Below are 19,045 nucleotides of genomic sequence, written 5' to 3'. Positions count from 1 at the left end.
ACACACAAGCACACACCTACCTTTGTTGCCTGCAGATGCCTCCTTGGCTGTCCCCAAACGGTATCAAACCAACACCCACGGGAAGCTGTAAGCATAGAGGACATGCCTGCACCCCATTGGACTTACCTGTGTGGGTTAAATCCGGGTTATTTGACAACCTATGGCGGTGATGGTTCTGCTCAGGCAGAGCAGTGCTGATGCTCCTCATAAAGCTGTCGCTGCTGTGAAGGTTCTAGGTGACATCACAATCCCTATGGTTACATACACAACAAAGCTGGGTTGTTGTTGTTTACACTCTGCAAGGCCTGTGGAAGTGAGTGACATCATAGCACTGTAGTTCTGAGGGTTCTAGATGGATGCAACAATCTCCTGTTGCTTCTATGAAGGCCATAATAGACGACATCACCAAACAGCTCCATAGTCACATACACAGCAAAGGAGAGATGTTGTTTACACCTAGTGATGTCAGTGGTATTGAGTGACATCACAGCACAGTGCTAAGGCTCCTGGGCCTGGACACAGCAGCGGCTGCAATATCTCAACGGAGAATACGTTTATATATATGTGTGTGTGTGCGCGTATATATATATATATATATATATATATATATATATATATTTCTCCGCCGAAATCACTTTTAAACCCATTTCCACCTTTTTTTCCCTTCTCTTCCTCTTACTTTTTTTTCACGTTTTTTTACGTTTTTCTCCTTTTCGCCTCTTTTCTGGGCGTATTATTCTTCTTTTTCTTCTTTTTTTTCGTCTAATGCATACCCCATCAGTGCAGCAATGCTTATTCAATACCGCCAGCAGATGGAGACACTGGGGGATAATTTTCTAAGGATTTATACTGATTTTTCCTGTCTGAATTTGTCGCACAGAAAGTTGCAGGCCAAATATGTGTGACATTTCTGCGACTTTAGCTTCTAGAGCATTTTTACAACATTATACATAGGTGCTGAATACATAAAAAGCGACTGTTCAGCGACAGACAAGTCGCATCGGCTGAAAGTAGGCCAGAATGTCAGTCCATGTTGGAGCAGGTTTAGATACAGTCTAAAGCATAGATCTCAAAGTCTGTGCACAGAATTTAGCAAGGGCCTCGCACCTTCTGATGCATCAGGTAGGTGCACTATAGCATAGCCTAACCCTCTGTACTTTGGTCTATATTGATGCGGGACATAGACAGCCAGCTGATGACCAATCCATTAGTGCAATGGATGGCTGGAAGCATTTGTCTTTGCCTTTGCAATACCACAGAAGCAATGCATGGTCAATGTACAGCAATGACACACCTGTGTGAACAGCCAGGAGACCCCCCCATGTTATGTTACATAGTTACATAGTTAGTACGGTCGAAAAAAGACATATGTCCATCAAGTTCAACCAGGGAATTAAGGGGTAGGGGTGTGGCGCGATATTGGGGAAGGGATGAGATTTTATATTTCTTCATAAGCATTAATCTTATTTTGTCAATTAGGAACATTCAGCACCCACCCGCTATCAAGGCAGCTGCCTATCATGTCATGCCCTACCTGCACAGGTGTGCTGGCTACTCAAATGATCCAATTAAGGAGGCCATTTAGTCAGCAGCAGCAGAAGTCCTGTGCCTGGACGCTCCAACAGCGGCCAGACACAAGCAGAAGCAGCAGAAGCAGCAGCAGCACCACCTTTTGTTTTTTGGCTGCAGCAGCAGCAGCAGCAGCAGCAGCAGCAAGGCCCACAGGGCTGGCTAGCTGGCTAGCCAGCAAGCAGGTAGCAATGAAAGTAGGAATCTTTCTTTTTAACCCTGTAAGGGGGTGGTGCACTGTACCCGAAGATACTGCCATATCGGGTCAATGCATAGGGCGACGGAAGCAAGCTTCGAAATCGGCCCCCGTTCTCAAAAATCCATTTAATATATGGTCCCCAGATAGGGGACGTATCAGATATTAAACTGATAAGAACAGATAAGGTTTCAACAAAATTTTATTGAATAAATAAGAAACCATACAAAATTTAAAATGCAAAATAATAAAAGGTTCACAAAAGTTTTAAAATACAAATAATAAAACCAGTAATAAAAGGAGAAAAAATAAAAAAGGCAGGATAAAACATTATACAAATGTCATAAAAACTGATTATATTGTTATTTCGTTCCATAGAGGCAGACACCACATGGATGCTGCCTCGCTGGCCCCCAACTGTTTCTTGTCTCTTAGGTAATAGATGTACATCTCACTCAGGGCCAGCTTTATACAGTTTTTAACATCAATAAAATCATGTTTAAAAAGTAAGATGTTCCTAACTTTCCAGATGGCATTTTTAAAACAATTAATAATCATCCAGCAGATCATCTGCTGTTTAAAATTGGGGCAGTTAAAAAGACCGTAAAAGACACATTCGTGATTAAAATCTTTTAGGCCGCAGGCCCACTTCAAAAGTGGGCCTACCTTCCTCCAAAGCTCCCGTGCAAAAGGGCAGTTCCAAAATATGTGCAGCACCGTTTCGTCCACTCCGCAGCCATCTCTCGGGCACTTGGCTCTCGCCACCAGTCCTCGCCTGTGCTGGAACTCACGAGTAGGGAGGCACTGGTGGACGATTGCCCAGGCAAGATCCCTGTGTACATTCGCCAGAAACTTCCCGTACACGTTCCGCCATACCTTTTTGGATCTTGCCTGTGTGAAATTGGACACTGCCAGGGTAACCTCACTCCGCCTGAGGACCTTTGATACCTTTCTCTGGTCCCCCAGTATGTCAGGCTCCAAATCTTGGAGACCTAGGAGCCTGACTGTCTTTTCCAACACCACATAATGTTTTGGGGGACACAGAAGCACCGGAGCGTTCAGAGGGATGCGCAACCATCTTTTAAAAACCATGCCCGCAGCGTACCTTAAAAAGCAGCTAAAAATGCCATCGGATTTAATAATTTTAAAACAGAAACAGAAATACTTTATGTAAAAGAAAGTAAAAAGGTTAGGAACATCTTTCCCGCCATTATCTTTACTTTTGTACATAAAATCACGCTTTAATTTCTCCATTTTTGAACCCCATAAAAAAGTAAAAACAATTCTAGTTACTTTTTTAATGTATAAAATAGATGGAGGAAATACCATGGCAATGTATAGCATAATAGGGAGTAAAACCATCTTTATTATTAAAATCTTCCCCTCCATGGTAAGGTTTCTAAGATTCCACATTAAAATCTTCTTCTCCATCTTAGCTATAGCTGAATCCCAGTTAGGGCTCCCATCATTGACCTGGTTAAAAACAATACCTAAAACTTTAATTTGATCCTGTTGCATTGTGACTCCTGGGGTGATGGATGAATCCCAGGAGCCAATATAAAAACAGTCACATTTATCTGTGTTTAGCTTAAAACCAGAGACCTCGCAGAAATAGCTGGTGTTCCTCAATGCCCCCCTCATGGATGGAGAGTCCGGGCACAGTATGGTGACATCATCCATGTACCCCAACACCTTTAGATGGGTCCCTCCTCCACCAGGTATCGGTACGCCTCTTACTACCCGGTCTTTTCTGAGGAGGGCCATCAGTGGTTCGATTGCGCAAATAAAAAGGAGTGGGGACAGGGGGCAGCCCTGTTTGACACCTGATAAAAGAGGAACACCGCTGGTTAAAAAGCCATTAACAGAGACTTGACTAAAACAGGATCGGTATATAAGCATGATTCGGCTTAAAATCGTTTCAGGCACTGCCATCTTTTTAAGAACTAAAAACAGGTATTCATGGGAGACCCTATCAAAGGCTTTTTCAAAGTCTAAGGATAAAATTGCTACAGTTTGATTTCTATCCTTAAAATACCATAAAACATCTCTTAAAATATTTAGGGATTCAGCTATAGACCTTCCAGGTACCCCACAAACCTGATTTGGGTGAATTAATTTATGAATAAAAGGTTTAAAACGGACAGCTAATAACTTGGCTAAAACTTTATAATCGACATTTAAAAGTGTGATGGGGCGCCAATTTTTTAGCATATCCTTTTCACCCTTTTTAAAAAGTAATGATACAATCCCCCTCCTCCAGGAAGGGGGAAGTTCATTAACAATAAAAGTTTCTTTATACAATAAAACCATATCATCCTTTAAAATATCCCAAAAAGCTAAATAAAATTCGATGGGTAAACCATCTTCCCCAGGGGCCTTCCCACTAGAAAAACTTTTAAAAACAAATAAAAGTTCATCTAAGTTAAGATCACGGGATAAAACCTCCTGGTCTAAAACATCTAGCTTAAAATCAAGGGAATTAAGAACATGTTCTAAAAAGGATGGATTAAGATCTTTCTTATTAAAAAGAAGCTGGTAGAAGTTAAAAACTGCATCTAACATGCCTTTTGGAGTGGATTCACCCTCAAGGTTTTGGATGATATCCCTCCTATTCATCACTTTTTTAAAAAAGAAACGGGAACATTTCTCGCCCTCCTCCAGGTGCTGCACATGTGAGTTAAAAATGATTTGTTTCCCTTTCTTTTCTATGGCATGTTTTATTTCAGTTTTAAGGTTTAAAATATCATTTTCTACATCCATACCAGCTTCTTTCAATTTAAAAAGTACATTTAAACGCATGTTAAGAACATAAAACCACTGTTTTTCCATTTTTGCCTTCTTCTTACCTGCTTTGATAAAAAAAAATCTGATTTTAGATTTGGTGCCCTCCCACCAGTGCAGCATAGGCTCGTGGGGTTTTCTTTGTGATTGCCAGCACTGGTAGGTCCGCACAAACTCCTCTTTTATCTCAGGGTCCTCTAGGAGTGTGGTGTTTAATCTCCAGAGGCCCCTTTTTGCTTTTTGCTCCCCCTCTAGCTCCAGGCCCACCAAGAGGAGCTTATGATCAGAGAAGATATTCTGCTCGAGCGTGCATTTCAGGGGTTTAAAAGCTCTAGAGGAAAAAATAAAATCGATTCTGGAGCTCACTCTTCCATTGGACCATGTGGCGCCCGGGTCCTCCGGCAAGAGATCCTTCCAGCAATCTTTCAAATTAAAATCATCAATAAAATTTTTAAGCAGGTAAGAAGTGCGGTCTTTACGATTAATATCCCCACCCTGCCGGTGTTCCCCATCACGTATGCAGTTAAAATCACCTCCCACCAGCAGGGGGGAAGACCCAACACAAAACAGTGGTAAAATTTCAAATAGTTCTGCCCGCTCCTGTTTATCAGGAGGGGCATACACATTTAAAACACGAATTAAAAGTCCATTAAAATATAGATGAATTAAAAGAGCTCTGCCAGGCACAATCTCAGTTACTGTATGAATAGAAAAGGACTGGCCTCGGCAGAGCAGCCCAACACCCACAGAACGACAGTCATTTGCACCGGACCATATGGATGGGCCCAGCTTCCAGTCTTCTTTTAAGTCTTTATAGTCCATTTTACTAGGGATTCCACATTCTTGTAGCAGGCAAAGGTCAAAGTCACATGTCTCTAGATAAGAAAATAAAGCAGCCCTGCGATCAGGGCTCTTTAAGGACCTCACATTGAGTGAGGCAATTTTTACAGGGATAGGCATAGTTTATGGAGAGTCCGTGCTTGGAGAATCAAAGTCAATAATAAGCTGCGTACCGTCATCCCCCGCCTGCGGGGTCATCAGCTCCTTGATGTTCTGAGGGTCGGAGCTTGAGATCGATGATGCCCCGACCCTGAGCTCGCTCTCTTCCGAACTACGGCACGCCGCTTTCCTTTGAATGTCTTCCTCTTCTTCTTCTCTTTGTCTTTTAAATGTCACACTGCTGTCCATATCCTCTGTGTTGCTCTCACTCGATGTAATCTCTGGCCCCCGGCTGATGGATCTGCGTCTTCTTTCATCTTTTGACGACTGGAACTGCTGCACAGGGGCCTGTGAGGCCTCTTTTCCGGAACCTTTGCCGCTACCTTGGGAAGTTTTCATCGCTTGTTCCCCAGCAAGCGTTGCTGAGGACTGTTGCTCCAACTTCCCCATCGATCGACGATGGCCAGTTTTACCCACCGGGTCCACTGCTGGCGGGGCAGCAAACCCTGGTTTGGCGCCACTTGTCTTCTTGGCCCTGTCCTGTATAGGCGGAGTAACAGGACCGGGCTCAGACCTGGCCACCTGGCTCCCCTTCCGGCGGGCTTTCACCGGGGCCTCTTCGTCCGGAGCAGGGCGACCCTGGGCCAAGCCAGTACCTGGCTTATGCTGCAATTTTGGGTCCACCTCTGCCCCCACCGAGGCCCGTCGGCTGCCACCCGCCACAGGTGAGCCCCCTTCAGAAGTTTCGGCGGGCTCTTGAGCCAGGTAGGAAGTCGATCGACGTCTTTCAATTTCCCGGGCAGTAAACTCGATCACCCGCCCGGGCTTCGTGGAATCCCCATGGCCTCCCCCTAGCACTACCACCGGTGGGCCCCCCGATGGAGCACCAGAGGTCTTGGGCCTGGACCCATCAGTACCTGCCATCTGGGGTTTGGGCATCTTAAAAAAGGACGTCTTTTGTCCTGTCCCCTCTTTGGGTGGGCCCAGCCTTGACCCACCCATCGTAGTTTTTGCTTTATGGGGACAGGAATTAAAATCGTGATTTTCCTCTCCGCAGAGGTTGCACCTTATCGTATGGCTACATCTTGAGGCTATGTGACCTTCTTGGCCACACCTATTGCAGCGAATCACACGCTCCGCGCCGCAGGTCTCCTGGGTGTGGCCAAACCTCAAGCAATTTCGGCAATACATAGGCATTTGAGGATAGAACAGGAAGCCCCGAACTCTCCCGATGGCAAAATTTGGGGGCGGATGGCAAAGACCCCCAATACCACCGGGATCCTTACGGAGCTTGACCCAGAACTTCCTCTTGCCGTTCCAGAACCGCACGGAGTTCAAGATTTTGTTTGCGAATCGCACCTCTTCGCAGTATCGCCGAAGAAAAGTGGCTATATCCTCCGTGGTCACATGAGGGCTGTGCATAGCCACCACCAACGGTATATGTTCCTCACCATAGAGGAACTGGAACGAAAGACCGTCGAGTCGATCGTCCCTCTGGTCCGCACCAGACAAGGTTGCATAGATGTTATCGCAACACGCCGTGGCCGTGAAGGTGACGGTATACAGGCCACGGCTTTCCTGGTCATTTAGACACAGGATGTCCTCCCTATTGAGGCGGAAGTAGTCAAGAAGAATCACCTCCGCAATGAAGCGGAGGTTCTTCAACTGACGATGGCTCTCCGACACCTCTATGCGGATGGTATTTCGCATCGACATTTCCCCAGAGGGGAAAGCCCAGGAGAACGGCATCTTCCACACCCAGGGACTAAGCCCCTTCCCCAATAGCAGCAGGGGCTCGGAATCACGCTATAAAAGCGGAACCCTTACCCAAGGCAGAGGTCGGGGGTACCCTAGGTGCTTCCGAAGCTACAGGTAACGCTCAACGTACCGAAAATGCCTTCTGAGACACAAGGTCCCAGAGACAGGGGGATCGCAACCCGTTGTCTGTGGACTAAGCCCGCTCCCCAATAGCAGCAAGGGGGTGAAGTCCCTCCGTAAGGAGAGACAATCCCCCAAGGCCGAGAAGCGGGGTACCACAGACACCTTCCGACCAGACCAAATGCAGATACTACACTTGATCTTAGCCAAAAGGCCGAGAAGCGATAACCGTGAAAGGGGCGGGCCCAACAAGGTCCCCTTCATGGGCACTATCACTGCTTGCTGTCAGGGAGGCTGCCAGACAATTTTCCATGCACACTCTGGGCTGGGGGGCAGTCAACCACCAGTACACACAGCAGAACCTAAACCCATACCATTATTGCTAAGCAGCAAGACAGGGGCCCATTGCACTCCCACGGGGCCTTTTTAAATGCAATCCATAACCCGGATTTGCCAGGAACCCTTCTTACTCCTCCTACTTGCATGTGACACTGGGCTTAGGATCTGCATAGGAAACACACACACAAGCACACACCTACCTTTGTTGCCTGCAGATGCCTCCTTGGCTGTCCCCAAACGGTATCAAACCAACACCCACGGGAAGCTGTAAGCATAGAGGACATGCCTGCACCCCATTGGACTTACCTGTGTGGGTTAAATCCGGGTTATTTGACAACCTATGGCGGTGATGGTTCTGCTCAGGCAGAGCAGTGCTGATGCTCCTCATAAAGCTGTCGCTGCTGTGAAGGTTCTAGGTGACATCACAATCCCTATGGTTACATACACAACAAAGCTGGGTTGTTGTTGTTTACACTCTGCAAGGCCTGTGGAAGTGAGTGACATCATAGCACTGTAGTTCTGAGGGTTCTAGATGGATGCAACAATCTCCTGTTGCTTCTATGAAGGCCATAATAGACGACATCACCAAACAGCTCCATAGTCACATAAACAGCAAAGGAGAGATGTTGTTTACACCTAGTGATGTCAGTGGTATTGAGTGACATCACAGCACAGTGCTAAGGCTCCTGGGCCTGGACACAGCAGCGGCTGCAATATCTCAACGGAGAATACGTTTATATATATGTGTGTGTGTGCGCGTATATATATATATATATATATATATATATATATATATATATATTTCTCCGCCGAAATCACTTTTAAACCCATTTCCACCTTTTTTTCCCTTCTCTTCCTCTTACTTTTTTTTCACGTTTTTTTACGTTTTTCTCCTTTTCGCCTCTTTTCTGGGCGTATTATTCTTCTTTTTCTTCTTTTTTTTCGTCTAATGCATACCCCATCAGTGCAGCAATGCTTATTCAATACCGCCAGCAGATGGAGACACTGGGGGATAATTTTCTAAGGATTTATACTGATTTTTCCTGTCTGAATTTGTCGCACAGAAAGTTGCAGGCCAAATATGTGTGACATTTCTGCGACTTTAGCTTCTAGAGCATTTTTACAACATTATACATAGGTGCTGAATACATAAAAAGCGACTGTTCAGCGACAGACAAGTCGCATCGGCTGAAAGTAGGCCAGAATGTCAGTCCATGTTGGAGCAGGTTTAGATACAGTCTAAAGCATAGATCTCAAAGTCTGTGCACAGAATTTAGCAAGGGCCTCGCACCTTCTGATGCATCAGGTAGGTGCACTATAGCATAGCCTAACCCTCTGTACTTTGGTCTATATTGATGCGGGACATAGACAGCCAGCTGATGACCAATCCATTAGTGCAATGGATGGCTGGAAGCATTTGTCTTTGCCTTTGCAATACCACAGAAGCAATGCATGGTCAATGTACAGCAATGACACACCTGTGTGAACAGCCAGGAGACCCCCCCATGTTATGTTACATAGTTACATAGTTAGTACGGTCGAAAAAAGACATATGTCCATCAAGTTCAACCAGGGAATTAAGGGGTAGGGGTGTGGCGCGATATTGGGGAAGGGATGAGATTTTATATTTCTTCATAAGCATTAATCTTATTTTGTCAATTAGGAACATTCAGCACCCACCCGCTATCAAGGCAGCTGCCTATCATGTCATGCCCTACCTGCACAGGTGTGCTGGCTACTCAAATGATCCAATTAAGGAGGCCATTTAGTCAGCAGCAGCAGAAGTCCTGTGCCTGGACGCTCCAACAGCGGCCAGACACAAGCAGAAGCAGCAGAAGCAGCAGCAGCACCACCTTTTGTTTTTTGGCTGCAGCAGCAGCAGCAGCAGCAGCAGCAGCAAGGCCCACAGGGCTGGCTAGCTGGCTAGCCAGCAAGCAGGTAGCAATGAAAGTAGGAATCTTTCTTTTTAACCCTGTAAGGGGGTGGTGCACTGTACCCGAAGATACTGCCATATCGGGTCAATGCATAGGGCGACGGAAGCAAGCTTCGAAATCGGCCCCCGTTCTCAAAAATCCATTTAATATATGGTCCCCAGATAGGGGACGTATCAGATATTAAACTGATAAGAACAGATACTACACTTGATCTTAGCCAAAAGGCCGAGAAGCGATAACCGTGAAAGGGGCGGGCCCAACAAGGTCCCCTTCATGGGCACTATCACTGCTTGCTGTCAGGGAGGCTGCCAGACAATTTTCCATGCACACTCTGGGCTGGGGGGCAGTCAACCACCAGTACACACAGCAGAACCTAAACCCATACCATTATTGCTAAGCAGCAAGACAGGGGCCCATTGCACTCCCACGGGGCCTTTTTAAATGCAATCCATAACCCGGATTTGCCAGGAACCCTTCTTACTCCTCCTACTTGCATGTGACACTGGGCTTAGGATCTGCATAGGAAACACACACACAAGCACACACCTACCTTTGTTGCCTGCAGATGCCTCCTTGGCTGTCCCCAAACGGTATCAAACCAACACCCACGGGAAGCTGTAAGCATAGAGGACATGCCTGCACCCCATTGGACTTACCTGTGTGGGTTAAATCCGGGTTATTTGACAACCTATGGCGGTGATGGTTCTGCTCAGGCAGAGCAGTGCTGATGCTCCTCATAAAGCTGTCGCTGCTGTGAAGGTTCTAGGTGACATCACAATCCCTATGGTTACATACACAACAAAGCTGGGTTGTTGTTGTTTACACTCTGCAAGGCCTGTGGAAGTGAGTGACATCATAGCACTGTAGTTCTGAGGGTTCTAGATGGATGCAACAATCTCCTGTTGCTTCTATGAAGGCCATAATAGACGACATCACCAAACAGCTCCATAGTCACATACACAGCAAAGGAGAGATGTTGTTTACACCTAGTGATGTCAGTGGTATTGAGTGACATCACAGCACAGTGCTAAGGCTCCTGGGCCTGGACACAGCAGCGGCTGCAATATCTCAACGGAGAATACGTTTATATATATGTGTGTGTGTGCGCGTATATATATATATATATATATATATATATATATATATATTTCTCCGCCGAAATCACTTTTAAACCCATTTCCACCTTTTTTTCCCTTCTCTTCCTCTTACTTTTTTTTCACGTTTTTTTACGTTTTTCTCCTTTTCGCCTCTTTTCTGGGCGTATTATTCTTCTTTTTCTTCTTTTTTTTCGTCTAATGCATACCCCATCAGTGCAGCAATGCTTATTCAATACCGCCAGCAGATGGAGACACTGGGGGATAATTTTCTAAGGATTTATACTGATTTTTCCTGTCTGAATTTGTCGCACAGAAAGTTGCAGGCCAAATATGTGTGACATTTCTGCGACTTTAGCTTCTAGAGCATTTTTACAACATTATACATAGGTGCTGAATACATAAAAAGCGACTGTTCAGCGACAGACAAGTCGCATCGGCTGAAAGTAGGCCAGAATGTCAGTCCATGTTGGAGCAGGTTTAGATACAGTCTAAAGCATAGATCTCAAAGTCTGTGCACAGAATTTAGCAAGGGCCTCGCACCTTCTGATGCATCAGGTAGGTGCACTATAGCATAGCCTAACCCTCTGTACTTTGGTCTATATTGATGCGGGACATAGACAGCCAGCTGATGACCAATCCATTAGTGCAATGGATGGCTGGAAGCATTTGTCTTTGCCTTTGCAATACCACAGAAGCAATGCATGGTCAATGTACAGCAATGACACACCTGTGTGAACAGCCAGGAGACCCCCCCATGTTATGTTACATAGTTACATAGTTAGTACGGTCGAAAAAAGACATATGTCCATCAAGTTCAACCAGGGAATTAAGGGGTAGGGGTGTGGCGCGATATTGGGGAAGGGATGAGATTTTATATTTCTTCATAAGCATTAATCTTATTTTGTCAATTAGGAACATTCAGCACCCACCCGCTATCAAGGCAGCTGCCTATCATGTCATGCCCTACCTGCACAGGTGTGCTGGCTACTCAAATGATCCAATTAAGGAGGCCATTTAGTCAGCAGCAGCAGAAGTCCTGTGCCTGGACGCTCCAACAGCGGCCAGACACAAGCAGAAGCAGCAGAAGCAGCAGCAGCACCACCTTTTGTTTTTTGGCTGCAGCAGCAGCAGCAGCAGCAGCAAGGCCCACAGGGCTGGCTAGCTGGCTAGCCAGCAAGCAGGTAACAATGAAAGTAGGAATCTTTCTTTTTAACCCTGTAAGGGGGTGGTGCACTGTACCCGAAGATACTGCCATATCGGGTCAATGCATAGGGCGACGGAAGCAAGCTTCGAAATCGGCCCCCGTTCTCAAAAATCCATTTAATATATGGTCCCCAGATAGGGGACGTATCAGATATTAAACTGATAAGAACAGATACTACACTTGATCTTAGCCAAAAGGCCGAGAAGCGATAACCGTGAAAGGGGCGGGCCCAACAAGGTCCCCTTCATGGGCACTATCACTGCTTGCTGTCAGGGAGGCTGCCAGACAATTTTCCATGCACACTCTGGGCTGGGGGGCAGTCAACCACCAGTACACACAGCAGAACCTAAACCCATACCATTATTGCTAAGCAGCAAGACAGGGGCCCATTGCACTCCCACGGGGCCTTTTTAAATGCAATCCATAACCCGGATTTGCCAGGAACCCTTCTTACTCCTCCTACTTGCATGTGACACTGGGCTTAGGATCTGCATAGGAAACACACACACAAGCACACACCTACCTTTGTTGCCTGCAGATGCCTCCTTGGCTGTCCCCAAACGGTATCAAACCAACACCCACGGGAAGCTGTAAGCATAGAGGACATGCCTGCACCCCATTGGACTTACCTGTGTGGGTTAAATCCGGGTTATTTGACAACCTATGGCGGTGATGGTTCTGCTCAGGCAGAGCAGTGCTGATGCTCCTCATAAAGCTGTCGCTGCTGTGAAGGTTCTAGGTGACATCACAATCCCTATGGTTACATACACAACAAAGCTGGGTTGTTGTTGTTTACACTCTGCAAGGCCTGTGGAAGTGAGTGACATCATAGCACTGTAGTTCTGAGGGTTCTAGATGGATGCAACAATCTCCTGTTGCTTCTATGAAGGCCATAATAGACGACATCACCAAACAGCTCCATAGTCACATACACAGCAAAGGAGAGATGTTGTTTACACCTAGTGATGTCAGTGGTATTGAGTGACATCACAGCACAGTGCTAAGGCTCCTGGGCCTGGACACAGCAGCGGCTGCAATATCTCAACGGAGAATACGTTTATATATATGTGTGTGTGTGCGCGTATATATATATATATATATATATATATATATATATATATATATTTCTCCGCCGAAATCACTTTTAAACCCATTTCCACCTTTTTTTCCCTTCTCTTCCTCTTACTTTTTTTTCACGTTTTTTTACGTTTTTCTCCTTTTCGCCTCTTTTCTGGGCGTATTATTCTTCTTTTTCTTCTTTTTTTTCGTCTAATGCATACCCCATCAGTGCAGCAATGCTTATTCAATACCGCCAGCAGATGGAGACACTGGGGGATAATTTTCTAAGGATTTATACTGATTTTTCCTGTCTGAATTTGTCGCACAGAAAGTTGCAGGCCAAATATGTGTGACATTTCTGCGACTTTAGCTTCTAGAGCATTTTTACAACATTATACATAGGTGCTGAATACATAAAAAGCGACTGTTCAGCGACAGACAAGTCGCATCGGCTGAAAGTAGGCCAGAATGTCAGTCCATGTTGGAGCAGGTTTAGATACAGTCTAAAGCATAGATCTCAAAGTCTGTGCACAGAATTTAGCAAGGGCCTCGCACCTTCTGATGCATCAGGTAGGTGCACTATAGCATAGCCTAACCCTCTGTACTTTGGTCTATATTGATGCGGGACATAGACAGCCAGCTGATGACCAATCCATTAGTGCAATGGATGGCTGGAAGCATTTGTCTTTGCCTTTGCAATACCACAGAAGCAATGCATGGTCAATGTACAGCAATGACACACCTGTGTGAACAGCCAGGAGACCCCCCCATGTTATGTTACATAGTTACATAGTTAGTACGGTCGAAAAAAGACATATGTCCATCAAGTTCAACCAGGGAATTAAGGGGTAGGGGTGTGGCGCGATATTGGGGAAGGGATGAGATTTTATATTTCTTCATAAGCATTAATCTTATTTTGTCAATTAGGAACATTCAGCACCCACCCGCTATCAAGGCAGCTGCCTATCATGTCATGCCCTATGCCCTACCTGCACAGGTGTGCTGGCTACTCAAATGATCCAATTAAGGAGGCCATTTAGTCAGCAGCAGCAGAAGTCCTGTGCCTGGACGCTCCAACAGCGGCCAGACACAAGCAGAAGCAGCAGAAGCAGCAGCAGCACCACCTTTTGTTTTTTGGCTGCAGCAGCAGCAGCAGCAGCAGCAAGGCCCACAGGGCTGGCTAGCTGGCTAGCCAGCAAGCAGGTAGCAATGAAAGTAGGAATCTTTCTTTTTAACCCTGTAAGGGGGTGGTGCACTGTACCCGAAGATACTGCCATATCGGGTCAATGCATAGGGCGACGGAAGCAAGCTTCGAAATCGGCCCCCGTTCTCAAAAATCCATTTAATATATGGTCCCCAGATAGGGGACGTATCAGATATTAAACTGATAAGAACAGATACTACACTTGATCTTAGCCAAAAGGCCGAGAAGCGATAACCGTGAAAGGGGCGGGCCCAACAAGGTCCCCTTCATGGGCACTATCACTGCTTGCTGTCAGGGAGGCTGCCAGACAATTTTCCATGCACACTCTGGGCTGGGGGGCAGTCAACCACCAGTACACACAGCAGAACCTAAACCCATACCATTATTGCTAAGCAGCAAGACAGGGGCCCATTGCACTCCCACGGGGCCTTTTTAAATGCAATCCATAACCCGGATTTGCCAGGAACCCTTCTTACTCCTCCTACTTGCATGTGACACTGGGCTTAGGATCTGCATAGGAAACACACACACAAGCACACACCTACCTTTGTTGCCTGCAGATGCCTCCTTGGCTGTCCCCAAACGGTATCAAACCAACACCCACGGGAAGCTGTAAGCATAGAGGACATGCCTGCACCCCATTGGACTTACCTGTGTGGGTTAAATCCGGGTTATTTGACAACCTATGGCGGTGATGGTTCTGCTCAGGCAGAGCAGTGCTGATGCTCCTCATAAAGCTGTCGCTGCTGTGAAGGTTCTAGGTGACATCACAATCCCTATGGTTACATACACAACAAAGCTGGGTTGTTGTTGTTTACACTCTGCAAGGCCTGTGGAAGTGAGTGACATCATAGCACTGTAGTTCTGAGGGTTCTAGATGGATGCAACAATCTCCTGTTGCTTCTATGAAGGCCATAATAGACGACATCACCAAACAGCTCCATAGTCACATACACAGCAAAGGAGAGATGTTGTTTACACCTAGTGATGTCAGTGGTATTGAGTGACATCACAGCACAGTGCTAAGGCTCCTGGGCCTGGACACAGCAGCGGCTGCAATATCTCAACGGAGAATACGTTTATATATATGTGTGTGTGTGCGCGTATATATATATATATATATATATATATATATATATATATATTCTCCGCCGAAATCACTTTTAAACCCATTTCCACCTTTTTTTCCCTTCTCTTCCTCTTACTTTTTTTTCACGTTTTTTTACGTTTTTCTCCTTTTCGCCTCTTTTCTGGGCGTATTATTCTTCTTTTTCTTCTTTTTTTTCGTCTAATGCATACCCCATCAGTGCAGCAATGCTTATTCAATACCGCCAGCAGATGGAGACACTGGGGGATAATTTTCTAAGGATTTATACTGATTTTTCCTGTCTGAATTTGTCGCACAGAAAGTTGCAGGCCAAATATGTGTGACATTTCTGCGACTTTAGCTTCTAGAGCATTTTTACAACATTATACATAGGTGCTGAATACATAAAAAGCGACTGTTCAGCGACAGACAAGTCGCATCGGCTGAAAGTAGGCCAGAATGTCAGTCATGTTGGAGCAGGTTTAGATACAGTCTAAAGCATAGATCTCAAAGTCTGTGCACAGAATTTAGCAAGGGCCTCGCACCTTCTGATGCATCAGGTAGGTGCACTATAGCATAGCCTAACCCTCTGTACTTTGGTCTATATTGATGCGGGACATAGACAGCCAGCTGATGACCAATCCATTAGTGCAATGGATGGCTGGAAGCATTTGTCTTTGCCTTTGCAATACCACAGAAGCAATGCATGGTCAATGTACAGCAATGACACACCTGTGTGAACAGCCAGGAGACCCCCCCATGTTATGTTACATAGTTACATAGTTAGTACGGTCGAAAAAAGACATATGTCCATCAAGTTCAACCAGGGAATTAAGGGGTAGGGGTGTGGCGCGATATTGGGGAAGGGATGAGATTTTATATTTCTTCATAAGCATTAATCTTATTTTGTCAATTAGGAACATTCAGCACCCACCCGCTATCAAGGCAGCTGCCTATCATGTCATGCCCTACCTGCACAGGTGTGCTGGCTACTCAAATGATCCAATTAAGGAGGCCATTTAGTCAGCAGCAGCAGAAGTCCTGTGCCTGGACGCTCCAACAGCGGCCAGACACAAGCAGAAGCAGCAGAAGCAGCAGCAGCACCACCTTTTGTTTTTTGGCTGCAGCAGCAGCAGCAGCAGCAGCAAGGCCCACAGGGCTGGCTAGCTGGCTAGCCAGCAAGCAGGTAGCAATGAAAGTAGGAATCTTTCTTTTTAACCCTGTAAGGGGGTGGTGCACTGTACCCGAAGATACTGCCATATCGGGTCAATGCATAGGGCGACGGAAGCAAGCTTCGAAATTGGCCCCCGTTCTCAAAAATCCATTTAATATATGGTCCCCAGATAGGGGACGTATCAGATATTAAACTGATAAGAACAGATACTACACTTGATCTTAGCCAAAAGGCCGAGAAGCGATAACCGTGAAAGGGGCGGGCCCAACAAGGTCCCCTTCATGGGCACTATCACTGCTTGCTGTCAGGGAGGCTGCCAGACAATTTTCCATGCACACTCTGGGCTGGGGGGCAGTCAACCACCAGTACACACAGCAGAACCTAAACCCATACCATTATTGCTAAGCAGCAAGACAGGGGCCCATTGCACTCCCACGGGGCCTTTTTAAATGCAATCCATAACCCGGATTTGCCAGGAACCCTTCTTACTCCTCCTACTTGCATGTGACACTGGGCTTAGGATCTGCATAGGAAACACACACACAAGCACACACCTACCTTTGTTGCCTGCAGATGCCTCCTTGGCTGTCCCCAAACGGTATCAAACCAACACCCACGGGAAGCTGTAAGCATAGAGGACATGCCTGCACCCCATTGGACTTACCTGTGTGGGTTAAATCCGGGTTATTTGACAACCTATGGCGGTGATGGTTCTGCTCAGGCAGAGCAGTGCTGATGCTCCTCATAAAGCTGTCGCTGCTGTGAAGGTTCTAGGTGACATCACAATCCCTATGGTTACATACACAACAAAGCTGGGTTGTTGTTGTTTACACTCTGCAAGGCCTGTGGAAGTGAGTGACATCATAGCACTGTAGTTCTGAGGGTTCTAGATGGATGCAACAATCTCCTGTTGCTTCTATGAAGGCCATAATAGACGACATCACCAAACAGCTCCATAGTCACATACACAGCAAAGGAGAGATGTTGTTTACACCTAGTGATGTCAGTGGTATTGAGTGACATCACAGCACAGTGCTAAGGCTCCTGGGCCTGGACACAGCAGCGGCTGCAATATCTCAACGGAGAATACGTTTATATATATGTGTGTGTGTGCGCGTATATATATATATATATATATATATATATATATATATATATATATATTCTCCGCCGAAATCACTTTTAAACCCATTTCCACCTTTTTTTCCCTTCTCTTCCTCTTACTTTTTTTTCACGTTTTTTTACGTTTTTCTCCTTTTCGCCTCTTTTCTGGGCGTATTATTCTTCTTTTTCTTCTTTTTTTTCGTCTAATGCATACCCCATCAGTGCAGCAATGCTTATTCAATACCGCCAGCAGATGGAGACACTGGGGGATAATTTTCTAAGGATTTATACTGATTTTTCCTGTCTGAATTTGTCGCACAGAAAGTTGCAGGCCAAATATGTGTGACATTTCTGCGACTTTAGCTTCTAGAGCATTTTTACAACATTATACATAGGTGCTGAATACATAAAAAGCGACTGTTCAGCGACAGACAAGTCGCATCGGCTGAAAGTAGGCCAGAATGTCAGTCCATGTTGGAGCAGGTTTAGATACAGTCTAAAGCATAGATCTCAAAGTCTGTGCACAGAATTTAGCAAGGGCCTCGCACCTTCTGATGCATCAGGTAGGTGCACTATAGCATAGCCTAACCCTCTGTACTTTGGTCTATATTGATGCGGGACATAGACAGCCAGCTGATGACCAATCCATTAGTGCAATGGATGGCTGGAAGCATTTGTCTTTGCCTTTGCAATACCACAGAAGCAATGCATGGTCAATGTACAGCAATGACACACCTGTGTGAACAGCCAGGAGACCCCCCCATGTTATGTTACATAGTTACATAGTTAGTACGGTCGAAAAAAGACATATGTCCATCAAGTTCAACCAGGGAATTAAGGGGTAGGGGTGTGGCGCGATATTGGGGAAGGGATGAGATTTTATATTTCTTCATAAGCATTAATCTTATTTTGTCAATTAGGAACATTCAGCACCCACCCGCTATCAAGGCAGCTGCCTATCATGTCATGCCCTACCTGCACAGGTGTGCTGGCTACTCAAATGATCCAATTAAGGAGGCCATTTAGTCAGCAGCAGCAGAAGTCCTGTGCCTGGACGCTCCAACAGCGGCCAGACACAAGCAGAAGCAGCAGAAGCAGCAGCAGCACCACCTTTTGTTTTTTGGCTGCAGCAGCAGCAGCAGCAGCAGCAAGGCCCACAGGGCTGGCTAGCTGGCTAGCCAGCAAGCAGGTAGCAATGAAAGTAGGAATCTTTCTTTTTAACCCTGTAAGGGGGTGGTGCACTGTACCCGAAGATACTGCCATATCGGGTCAATGCATAGGGCGACGGAAGCAAGCTTCGAAATCGGCCCCCGTTCTCAAAAATCCATTTAATATATGGTCCCCAGATAGGGGACGTATCAGATATTAAACTGATAAGAACAGATACTACACTTGATCTTAGCCAAAAGGCCGAGAAGCGATAACCGTGAAAGGGGCGGGCCCAACAAGGTCCCCTTCATGGGCACTATCACTGCTTGCT

General features: G+C 45.9%; 6 non-coding genes and 1 pseudogene across 6 annotated transcripts; all 7 read right to left on the bottom strand.

The window, feature by feature from the left end:
- Window positions 1-1,796: 1,796 nt before the first annotated feature.
- Window positions 1,797-1,982, bottom strand: LOC130322827 (U2 spliceosomal RNA). The gene has a single exon (XR_008868267.1). It is a non-coding gene; the product is annotated as a U2 spliceosomal RNA (small nuclear RNA).
- Window positions 1,983-7,371: 5,389 nt separating this feature from the next.
- Window positions 7,372-7,589, bottom strand: LOC130322850 (U2 spliceosomal RNA; annotated as a pseudogene).
- A 2,093-nt stretch (window positions 7,590-9,682) lies between these two features.
- Window positions 9,683-9,873, bottom strand: LOC130322887 (U2 spliceosomal RNA). The gene has a single exon (XR_008868309.1). It is a non-coding gene; the product is annotated as a U2 spliceosomal RNA (small nuclear RNA).
- A 2,083-nt stretch (window positions 9,874-11,956) lies between these two features.
- On the bottom strand, window positions 11,957-12,147 carry LOC130322885 (U2 spliceosomal RNA). The gene has a single exon (XR_008868307.1). It is a non-coding gene; the product is annotated as a U2 spliceosomal RNA (small nuclear RNA).
- Window positions 12,148-14,241: 2,094 nt separating this feature from the next.
- Window positions 14,242-14,432, bottom strand: LOC130322883 (U2 spliceosomal RNA). The gene has a single exon (XR_008868306.1). It is a non-coding gene; the product is annotated as a U2 spliceosomal RNA (small nuclear RNA).
- A 2,083-nt stretch (window positions 14,433-16,515) lies between these two features.
- On the bottom strand, window positions 16,516-16,706 carry LOC130322828 (U2 spliceosomal RNA). Its single transcript, XR_008868268.1, has one exon. It is a non-coding gene; the product is annotated as a U2 spliceosomal RNA (small nuclear RNA).
- Window positions 16,707-18,796: 2,090 nt separating this feature from the next.
- Window positions 18,797-18,987, bottom strand: LOC130322882 (U2 spliceosomal RNA). Its single transcript, XR_008868305.1, has one exon. It is a non-coding gene; the product is annotated as a U2 spliceosomal RNA (small nuclear RNA).
- Window positions 18,988-19,045: the final 58 nt, after the last annotated feature.

This window comes from Hyla sarda, unplaced genomic scaffold (assembly GCF_029499605.1).
Source record: "Hyla sarda isolate aHylSar1 unplaced genomic scaffold, aHylSar1.hap1 scaffold_238, whole genome shotgun sequence".
In the NCBI taxonomy this organism is placed as follows: Eukaryota; Metazoa; Chordata; class Amphibia; order Anura; family Hylidae; genus Hyla; species Hyla sarda.
The sequence above is the reverse complement of the archived record's forward strand: the minus strand, read 5'-3'. Positions and strand labels throughout refer to the sequence as shown.